The sequence below is a fragment of the Nerophis ophidion genome, linkage group LG17 (assembly GCF_033978795.1).
Source record: "Nerophis ophidion isolate RoL-2023_Sa linkage group LG17, RoL_Noph_v1.0, whole genome shotgun sequence".
Taxonomy (NCBI): Eukaryota; Metazoa; Chordata; class Actinopteri; order Syngnathiformes; family Syngnathidae; genus Nerophis; species Nerophis ophidion.
The window spans coordinates 7,601,062-7,612,694 of NC_084627.1; the positions used below are offsets into that span (position 1 = coordinate 7,601,062).

The window sequence follows — 11,633 nt, forward strand, 5'->3', positions numbered from 1 at the left end:
CACACTGGGACCACATTGGGACCACATTGGGGCCACATTGGGGCCACATTGGGACCACACTGGGACCACATTGGGACCACATTGGGGCCACATTGGGACCACACTGGGACCACGCTGGGACCACATTGGGACCACATTGGGGCCACATTGGGACCACATTGGGACCACATTGGGACCACACTGGGACCACACTGGGACCACACTGGGACCACATTGGGACCACATTGGGACCACATTGGGATCACATTGGGGCCACATTGAGACCACATTGGGGCCACCTTGGGGCCACATTGGGACCACATTGGGACCACATTGGGACCACATTGGGACCACATTGGGATCACATTGGGGCCACATTGGGATCACATTGGGGCCACATTGGGGCCACATTGGGACCACATTGGGACCACATTGGGACCACATTGGGGCCACATCGGGGCCACACTGGGACCACATTGGGGCCACATTGGGGCCACACTGGGACCACATTGGGACCACACTGGGACCACACTGGGACCACACTGGGACCACATTGGGACCACACTGGGACCACATTGGGACCACACTGGGACCACACTGGGACCACATTGGGACCACATTGGGACCACATTGGGGCCACATCGGGGCCACACTGGGACCACATTGGGGCCACATTGGGGCCACATTGGGACCACATTGGGACCACATTGGGATCACATTGGGATCACATTGGGGCCACATTGGGGCCACATTGGGGCCACATTCGGACCACATTGGGACCACACTGGGACCACATTGGGACCACATTGGGACCACATTGGGACCACACTGGGACCACATTGGGACCACACTGGGACCACATTGGGACCACATTGGGACCACATTGGGACCACATTGGGATCACATTGGGGCCACATTGGGACCACATTGGGGCCATATTGGGGCCACATTGGGGCCACATTGGGACCACACTGGGACCACACTGGGACCACACTGGGACCACATTGGGACCACATTGGGGCCACATTGGGACCACTTTGGGACCACATTGGGATCACATTGGGGCCACATTGGGACCACATTGGGGCCATATTGGGGCCACATTGGGACCACACTGGGACCACACTGGGACCACACTGGGACCACACTGGGACCACATTGGGACCACACTGGGGCCACATTGGGATCACATTGGGATCACATTGGGGCCACATTGGGACCACATTTGGAACCACATTGGGGCCACATTGGGGCTACATTGGGACCAAATTGGGACCGCATTGGGGCCACATTGGGGCCACATTGGGGCCACATTGGGGCCACATTGTGACCACACTGGGACCACATTGGGGGCACATTGGGACCACATTGGGTTCTTAGGGTTACATTAGGACCACTTTGGGGCCACATTGGGGCCTGTGTGCGTGTACACTGCAGTCTGACAAAGATGACATTTTACTTGCAGTGTAAACTGTCAGCTGGAAAAAAGAACAGAACTCCAAAAAAAAAAAAAAAAAAAAAAAAAAAAAAATCCAATTTTGCCTGCAGTGTAAACGGGGCCCATGTGACCACCACAAGCTCTCTGATTGGCCGCTGCCTCCTGACGCACGCACTCACCTCAAACATGTGAACACACACAATGACAACAACCGCACCTAATAACGGCGACATTGTGACACACACACAGACACACACACACACACACACACACACACACACACACACACACACACACACACACACCTAAGGCAGGGTGCTAGCAAACAAGGCGTGTGCGTCTGCTGTTTGTGTACTGGAAGTGTGGAAGTTGACTAAGCTTTGGATGTAATAACATGTTAATAAGATACAACTATATTAGACCAAATAGTGCAAGACAAAGATTTGTGACAATTTAATAGGTTAATAACATAAAAGTATGAAAGGTTAACAACACAGAAAGTCTACTAGCACACAAAATGACAGCAGGTCATCAAGTAAAAGTGGTCCTACCTGCACTGACTTGGTGAAAAGGAAAGTGTTGATTGGACAAATCAAAACCTCTTAGATCATCTTCATCACCATCATCTTCATCGCCGTCGAGCGGCGAGACGGAGCAGGAAGTGAGCGTCTGACGCCGGGCGCCGAGAAGATCTTTTATCAACGCATCATGAGATTCTTCAGCGCCTCCAGGGAGGAAGGAGATAAAAGGTGCACTTATCTTTATATAACAGCACAACATGACAGTGCTCATACTCTCACACACGCTCAGTGCACTTCACCCACTACACTTACTACTCCTGTCAGTGCACTTCACCCACTACACTTACTACTCCTGTCAGTGCACTTCACCCACTACACTTACTACTCCTGTCAGTGCACTTCACCCACTACACTTACTACTCCTGTCAGTGCACTTCACCCAGTAAACTTACTACTCCTGTCAATGCACTTCACTCAGTACACTTACTACTCCTGTCAGTGCACTACATCCAGTACACTTACTACTCCTGTCAGTGCACCTCACCCAGTAAACTTACTACTCCTGTCGGTGCACTTCACCCAGTACACTTACTCCTGTCAGTGCACTTCACCCAGTACACTTACAACTGCTGTCAGTGCACCTCACCCAGTACACTTACTACTCCTGTCACTGCACCTCACCCAGTACACTTACTACTCCTGTCAGTGCACCTCACTCAGTACACTTACTACTCCTGTCAGTGCACTACATCCAGTACACTTACTACTCCTATCAGTGCACTTCACCCAGTACACTTAATACTCCTGTCAGTGCACCTCGCCCAGTACACTTACTACTCCTGTCAGTGCACCTCACCCAGTACACTTACTACTCCTGTCAGTGCACCTCACCCAGTACACTTACTACTCCTGTCAGTGCACTTCACCCAGTGCACTTCACTCAGTACACTTACTACTCCTGTCAGTGCACTACATCCAGTACACTTACTACTCCTATCAGTGCACTTCACCCAGTACACTTAATACTCCTGTCAGTGCACTTCACCCAGTACACTTACTACTCCTGTCAGTGCATTTCACCCACTACACTTACTACTCCTGTCAGTGCACTTCCCCCAGTAAACTTACTACTCCTGTCAGTGCACTTCACCTAGTACACTTACTACTGTCAGTGCACTTCACCCAGTACACTTACTACTCCTGTCAGTGCACCTCACCCAGTACACTTACTACTCCTGTCAGTTCACCTCACCCAGTACACTTACTACTCCTGTCAGTGCACCTCACCCACTACACTTACTACTCCTGTCAGTGCACTTCACCCAGTACACTTATTACTCCTGTCAGTGCACTTCACCCACTACACTTACTACTCCTGTCAGTGCACCTCACCCAGTACACTTACTACTGTCAGTGCACTTCACCCAGTACACTTACTACTCCTGTCAGTGCACTTCACCCAGTACACTTACTACTCCTGTCAGTGCACTTCACCCAGTACACTTACTACTCTTGTCAGTGCACTTCACCCAGTACACTTACTACTCCTGTCAATGCACTTCACTCAGTACACTTACTACTCCTGTCAGTGCACTTCACTCAGTACACTTACTACTCCTGTCAGTGCACCTCACCGAGTAAACTTACTACTCCTGTCAGTGCACTTCACCCAGTACACTTACTACTGTCAGTGCACTTCACCCAGTACACTTACTACTCCTGTCAGTGCACTTCACCCAGTACACTTACTACTCCTGTCAGTGCACCTCACCCAGTACACTTACTACTCTTGTCAGTGCACTTCACCCAGTACACTTACTACTCCTGTCAATGCACTTCACTCAGTGCACTTACTACTCCTGTCAGTGCACTACATCCAGTACACTTACTACTCCAGTCAGTGCACTTCACCCAGTACACTTACTACTCCTGTCAGTGCACTTCACCCAGTACACTTACTACTCCTGTCAGTACACTTCACCCAGTACACTTACTACTCCTGTCAGTTCACTTCACCCAGTACACTTACTACTCCTGTCAGTGCACTACATCCAGTACACTTACTACTCCAGTCAGTGCACTTCACCCAGTACACTTACTACACATATGTGGTCCTCTCCAAGGTTCTCATAGACATCATTGTCACCGACATCCCACTGGGTGTGAGTTTTTCCTTGCCCTTATGTGGGCCTACCGAGGATGTCGTAGTGGTTTGTGCAGCCCTTTGAGACACTAGTGATTTAGGGCTATATAAGTAAACATTGATTGATTGATTAATATTTGATGTTCAAATTGATAAACACTTTTTTTTTTGCAAATAATAATTAACTTTAGAATTTGATGCCAGCAACACGTGACAAAGAAGTTGGGAAAGGTGGCAATAAATACTGATAAAGTTGAGAATTACTCATCAAACACTTATTTGGAACATCCCACAGGTGTGCAGGCTAATTGGGAACAGGTGGGTGCCATGATTGGATATAAAAACAGCTTCCATGAAATGCTAAGTCATTCACAAACAAGGATGGGGTGAGGGTCACCACTTTGTAAGCAAATAGTCAAACAGTTTTAGAACAACATTTCTCAACGAGCTATTGAAAGGAATTTAGGGATTTTACCATCTAGGTCCGTAAAATCATCAAAAGGTTCAGAAAATCTGGAGAAATCACTGCACGTAAGCAATAATATTATGGACCTTTAATCCCTCAGGCGGTACTGCATCAAAAACCGACATCAGTTTATAAAGGATATCACCACATTGGCTCAGGAACACTTCATAAAACCACTGTCAGTAACTACAGTTGGTCGCTACATCTGTAAGTGCAAGTTAAAGCTCTACTATGCAAAGCGAAAGCGATTTATCAACAACACCCAGGAACGCTGCTGGCTTCGCTGGGCCCGAGATCATCTAAGATGGACTGATGCAAAGTGGAAAAGTGTTCTGTGGTCTGACGAGTCCACATTTCAAATTATATTTGGAAACTGTGGACGTGGTGTCCTCCGGAACAAAGAGGACAATAACCATCCAGATTGTTATAGATGCAAAGTGTAAAAGCCAGCATGTGTGATGGTATGGGGGTGTATTAGTGCCCAAGGCATGGGTAACTTACACATGTGTGATGGTATGGGGGTGCATTAGTGCCCAAGGCATGGGTAACTTACACATCTGTGAAGGCACCATTAATGCTGAAAGGTACATACAGGTTTTGGAACAACATATGTTGTCATCCAAGCAACGTTATCATGGACGCCCCTGCTTATTTCAGCAAAACAATGCCAGGCCACGTGTTACAACAGCGTGGCTTCGTAGTAAAAGAGTGCGGGTACTTTCCTGGCCCGCCTGCAGTCCAGACCTGTCTCCCATGGAAAATGTGTGGTGCATTATGAAGCGTAAAATAGGACAGCGGAGACCCCGGACTGTTGAAGGACTGAAGCTCTACATAAAACAAGAATGGGAAAGAATTCCACTTTCAAAGCTTCAATAATTAGTTTCCTCAGTTCCCAAACGTTTATTGAGTGTTGTTAAAAGAAAAGGTGATGTAACACAGTGGTGAACATGCCCTTTCCCAACTACTTTGGCACGTATTGCAGCCATGAAATTCTAAGTCATTATTGTTTGCAAAAAAATATATAGTTTATGAGTTTGAACATCAAATATGTTGTCTTTGTAGCATATTCAACTGAATATGGCTTGAAAAGGATTTGCAAATCATTGTATTCTGTTTATATTTACATCTAACACAATTTCCCAACTCATATGGAAACAGGGTTTGTATAATCCAATCCACTTTATTTATTTAGCACATTTAAACAACAATAATGTTCCCAAAGTGCTGCACAGCCATGTTAAAAACAATATTAAAAACAATATTATGCTCCACCAACAACTGAATAAAAACAAAAAATAAATAAATATAAAACCAATATAAAAACAATATACAAATAAATAAGATTAAAAACTATTTTAAAGGGTAAAAGCAATTAAAACAGTAAAATAGAAATCAAAATGTATAAAAAACACAGAGGACCACACAACTCACGTAGTGTTAAAAGCCAAAGAATAAAAGTGGGTCTGAAGACCAGACTTAAAAGAGTCCACCGTGGGAGCAGTTTGAACATGGAGGGGCAGAGTGTTCCAGACCACAGACAAGGTCCTGTCTCCCCTGGTCTTAAGTCTGGTCTTGGGCACCACAAGCTGGAGCTGGCTCTCGGACCTCAGGAGTGTAAGTTTGGATGAGGTCCGAGATATATTGAGGTGCCAGTCCATGTAAAGATTTAAAAACAAACAGCAAGGTTTTAAAATCAATTCTAAAATGAAGAGGGAGCCAGTGCAAACTCTGAAGAATTGTGGTTCTATGCTGGTGTTTCCTGGCCCCTGTTCAAAGTCCTGCTGCCGCCTTCTGGACTAACTGCAACCGGGAGAGAGCTTTTTGGCTAATGCCAGCATAAAGTGCACTGCAGTAGTCCAGGCCAATTCAAATAAAAGCATGCACCACTTGTTCAAAATGGTTAAAAGATAAAAACGGTTTTAACTTTACTAAAAGACAAAGATGATAAAAACACGATTTTAAAACGCCATTGAATTGTTTGTCAAGTTTAAAATGGCTGACTATAGTGACGCCAAGGCTGGTGACTTTGGGACGCACTTTGGAATGTACACTTACTACTCTGGTCAGTGCACTTCACCTAGTACACTTACTACTCCTGTCAGTGCACCTCAAAGTATACTTACTCGTACACTTGCTACTCATGTCAGTGCACTTTACCAAGTACACTTACTACTCCTGTCAGTGCACTTACTAGTAAACTAATTACTCCTGCCAGTGCACTTCACCAAGTACACTTAGTACTCCTGTCAGTGTACTTCAGCAAGTACACTTACTAGTTTGCTTACTACTCATGTTAGTGCACTTCACAGAGTATACTTACTAGTACACTTACTTCTTCTGTCAGTGCACTTCACTAAGTGTACTAACTAGTACACTTACTACTCCTGTCAGTGCGCATCTCCAAGTACACTTACAAGTACACTTACTACTCCTGTCAGTGCACTTCACAGAGTGTACTTACTAGTACACTTACTACTTCTTTCAGTGCGCTTCACTCAGTGTACTTACTAGAACGCTTTTACTACTCCTGTTTGTACACTTCACCATGTAGCCTTACTACTCCTGTCAGTGGACTTACTAGTAAACGTACTACTCCTCTCAGTGCACTTCACAGAGTATACTTACTAGTACATTTACTTGTCCTGTCAGTGCACTTCACCAAGTGTACTTACTAGTACACTTACTTGTCCTGTCAGTGCACTTCACTCAGTGAACTTACTCGTACACTTACTACTCTTGTCAGTCCGCATCTCCAAATACACTTACAAGTACACTTACTACTCCTGTCAGTGCACTTCACAGAGTGTACTTACTAGTACACTTACTACTTCTTTCAGTGCACTTCACAGCGTGTACTCACTAGTACACTTACTACTTATTTCAGTGCGCTTCACTCAGTGTACTTACTAGAACGCTTTTACTACTCCTGTCTGTACACTTCACCATGTAGCCTTACTACTCCTGTCAGTGGACTTACTAGTAAACGTACTACTCCTGTCAGTGCACTTCACAGAGTATACTTACTAGTACATTTACTTGTCCTGTCAGTGCACTTCACCAAGTGTACTTACTAGTACACTTACTTGTCCTGTCAGTGCACTTCACTCAGTGAACTTACTCGTACACTTACTACTCTTGTCAGTCCGCATCTCCAAGTACACTTACAAGTACATTTACTACTCCTGTCAGTGCACTTCACAGAGTGTACTTACTAGTACACTTACTATTTATTTCAGTGCACTTCACAGAGTGTACTTACTAGTACACTTACTACTTATTTCAGTGCGCTTCACCCAGTGTACTTAATAGAACGCTTTTACTACTCCTGTCTGTACACTTCACCATGTAGCCTTACTACTCCTGTCAGTGGACTTACTAGTAAACGTACTACTCCTGTCAGTGCACTTCACAGAGTATACTTACTAGTACATTTACTTGTCCTGTCAGTGCACTTCACCAAGTGTACTTACTAGTACACTTACTTATCCTGTCAGTGCACTTCACTCAGTGAACTTACTCGTACACTTACTACTCTTGTCAGTCCGCATCTCCAAGTACACTTACTACTCCTGCCAGTGCACTTCACAGAGTGTACTTACTAGTACACTTACTATTTATTTCGGTGCACTTCACAGAGTGTACTTACTAGTACACTTACTACTTATTTCAGTGCGCTTCACTCAGTGTACTTACTAGAACGCTTTTACTACTCCTGTCTGTACATTTCACCATGTAGCCTTACTACTCCTGTCAGGGGACTTACTATTAAACGTACTACTCCTGTCAGTGCACTTCACAGAGTATACTTACTAGTACACTTACTACTCATGTCAGTGCACTTCACCAAGTATACATACTAGTACACTTACCACTCCTGTCAGTGCACTTCATTGAGTATTTTTACTAGTACACTTACTACTCCGGTCAGTGCACTTCACCAAGTGTATTTACTAGTACACTTTCTACTCCTGTCAGTGCACTTTCTCAAGTTTACTTACTAGTACACTTACTACTCCTGTCAGTGCACTTCATCAAGTATACCTACTAGTACACTTACCACTCATGTCAGTGCACTTCACCAAGTATACATACTAGTACACTTACCACTCCTGTCAGTGCACTTCATCGAGTATTTTTACTAGTACACTTACTACTCTGGTCAGTGCACTTCACCAAGTGTATTTACTAGTACACTTTCTACTCCTGTCAGTGCACTTTCTCAAGTTTACTTACTAGTACACTTACTACTCCTGTCAGTGCACTTCATCAAGTATATCTACTAGTACACTTACTCTTCCTGTCAGTGCACTTCACCATCACACTGTGGAGGGACGTTAGCCGCTGCTTGCAGTCAGATATTGCAAAGGCTGACCACTAGAGGTAAACAATAAAGATGTCTGCCAGAGTATTATGTGGGCCATGTGTGGCTCCTCATGCTCCATTTGGCACCACAACACCCATCATGTCCTCCTAGTTTGGATCCGGGCGGGACCAGTTCCAATTATTCATAAAGAATGAACACGTTAGTGACCAAAAGTTGTCCTGGACTGAGCTGTCGCGTTGAGGTCAAAGGTTAAAGTGATGTCAGACCAGCTGATAAGTTTATCTAAAAGGAGCAAAGGATTGTGGGAGACGACCGGGCGTCAACTCAGCGGCGCCGCCCTCCTTAGTCGTCATGGCAACCTGGCACAGGACAACTTCCCCCTTGTGCCAAGAACACACCCCCCCCCCCCCCATCATCATTGATGCTCTGTGTCCTCAACAACATCCACTTCCTGTTTGTCATCCCCAGCCTCCATTTTTAATGATATGCAAGACCACACGATGACGTCACCAAGCTAATGCAGCTCACTTAATAATGCATAATTATTTCATGGCCAGTCGTCAGAAACCAGACAGACTTGTCGCTGAGCGGGAACCAATTCATGAATTAAAGACTCACCTCCCGCTGACTGACACCTGACTTGGTGTTTTATGTCCGCAGAAAAAGTATTTAGTAGGAGGATGACAGCAATGTTAGCTTGACTGGCTAAAGGACAAAACTCTCGTTCAGAACTCCATTGAGATTTTGGCACATTTAAGACCACATCTTCACCTATAAAGACCGTATAAATGCACGTAATACTATGAGGACTCTCATTCACAGCTCCACTGAGATTTGGGCTTTTTTAAGACTACGCTTTACATATAAACACTATACTGGACACGCTATTCACGTACGTACAGTACGTCGTTCACGTATGTAGTGTACGTTATTCACGTGTGTACTCTACGTCATTCACGTGTGTACTGTACGTCATTGACGTATGTATACTACACAATATTGGCGTGTACGTAGCACGTATGTATACTGTACGTCATTGACGTATGTATACTACACAATATTGGCGTGTACGTCATTGACGTATGTATACTACACAATATTGGCGTGTACGTAGCACGTATGTATACTGTACGTCATTGACGTATGTATACTACACAATATTGGCGTGTACGTAGCACGTATGTATACTGTACGTCATTGACGTATGTATACTACACAATATTGGCGTGTACGTAGCACGTATGTATACTGTACGTCATTGACGTATGTATACTACACAATATTGGCGTGTACGTAGCACGTATGTATACTGTACGTTATTCGTCTAGTACGTGAGCGAACACGCGCGTGCACGAAGGAGCCTCACTCACCTGTCCGCGCGCCGCGCCAAGGATGCGGAAATGGCGGGGCTGTCGCTGACGTCACTCCTCCGCAAGTGCGACAAAGGACGCGGTGTGTGTCGCTCTCCCGGTGGCGGAAGAAAAACGTCCGCGCACGCCCGGCCCCGGTGACCGGTGCGCGGTAATTCGCGTGCCCGCGCGCGGGTCGAAGCGCCGGCGAGCAGCTGCTGAATCATGCGCGCGTGCACGCCGGTACTCTGCGCCTGCCCAGCACATCTCCCCCCCCCTTAGGTACCACTGACGGTGACGTCATCGGAGGAGCAGGAACGCAACTCCGGAAGTCGGGGCGATTTCAAAATAAAAGCTCCATTTGTGCAGGACGTAAAAAAAGAAAAGGAGGGAAGTATTGTGCATAAAACCAATTATAAATTCAAACACTTTGATGTTTGAAAATTGATGTTTAAAGTTTATTCGATTTTAAATATGGCACAAATTAACTTTTTTTTTTGGTCTCTGTTTGTACAGGAAGTACAAAAGAAAATGAGAGATAAAACCAATTATGAATTAAAGCACTTTGATGTTATGAAATTGATGTTTTAAAGTTTTTTTTTTTTTTTTTAATTGGCACTAATTTACTTCATCCGTTTTTGTGTGTTGATTCCAAATGAAAAATCTAATAAAAACACTCTTCTGGTCCATAATATTTAGTGTATTTATCAGCATCAATATAACATATTATATAACATATTAATATAACATATTAACATACGGTATATTATAACATATTTTTTAGAATGCATGTTCTGCGGTGGCGCGTCACGTCCACTAGAGGGCAGCATTGCATATTAATATGATATGCAAGAGACACAAACAAGCAAAGAAACAATAATAATCAAAATAAGTACAACAACAGTACAAAACAGCGCCAGGGGGTTGTAAACTCAATAAAGCAACTAAAGAAGAATGTAAAATATATAAAATGTAACAAAATGTAAAGCCAAGTTGCGTAAGTAATCCACATGTGGAGCACAGCGTCATATTGTTCACAGATTGTTGGTTGTTAGAGGTAGAAAGAGTTTTAAAGTAAAACTTTTTTAAAGGCACAAAAATCAGGGCGGGTATTGAGAAACTTACATTTATAAATATAAAAGTTAGCCAATAGTATAATGAGGTTGCGAAGGTAAAAATCCATCCATCCATTTTCTACTGCTTATTCCCTTCCTTTTGCAAATTTTTGTCATATTGTAAAGTTTTCTCAAATTAATGTTTTTGTTCAACTTTCTTCACGTCAGACTGTGGTTTGGCCCCGCCCACATATTTTGGTATTATTAATAAGTAATCATTTGATACCATTAATAAAGAATAATTGGTATTATAAATAAAGATTAATTTGTTATTAATAATAGATGATAAATTGGTTTT

General features: G+C 44.2%; 1 protein-coding gene across 5 annotated transcripts in view; it reads right to left on the reverse strand.

Annotated features, from left to right (window-relative positions):
* LOC133535934 (serine-rich coiled-coil domain-containing protein 2-like) overlaps positions 1-10,492 on the reverse strand; it is a 31,332-nt gene extending 20,840 nt beyond the window's left edge. For 4 of the 5 annotated variants that reach the window (XM_061876008.1, XM_061876009.1, XM_061876007.1 and 1 more), the window contains exons 1-2: positions 10,242-10,492; positions 1,969-2,142 (exon numbers count right to left, since the gene is read on the reverse strand). The gene's annotated coding sequence lies outside the window, so the exon portion shown is untranslated. The remainder of the gene's footprint in view (positions 1-1,968; positions 2,143-10,241) is intronic. The other variant, XM_061876006.1, reaches the window with a different exon arrangement.
* Between the last annotated feature and the right edge of the window lie 1,141 nt (positions 10,493-11,633).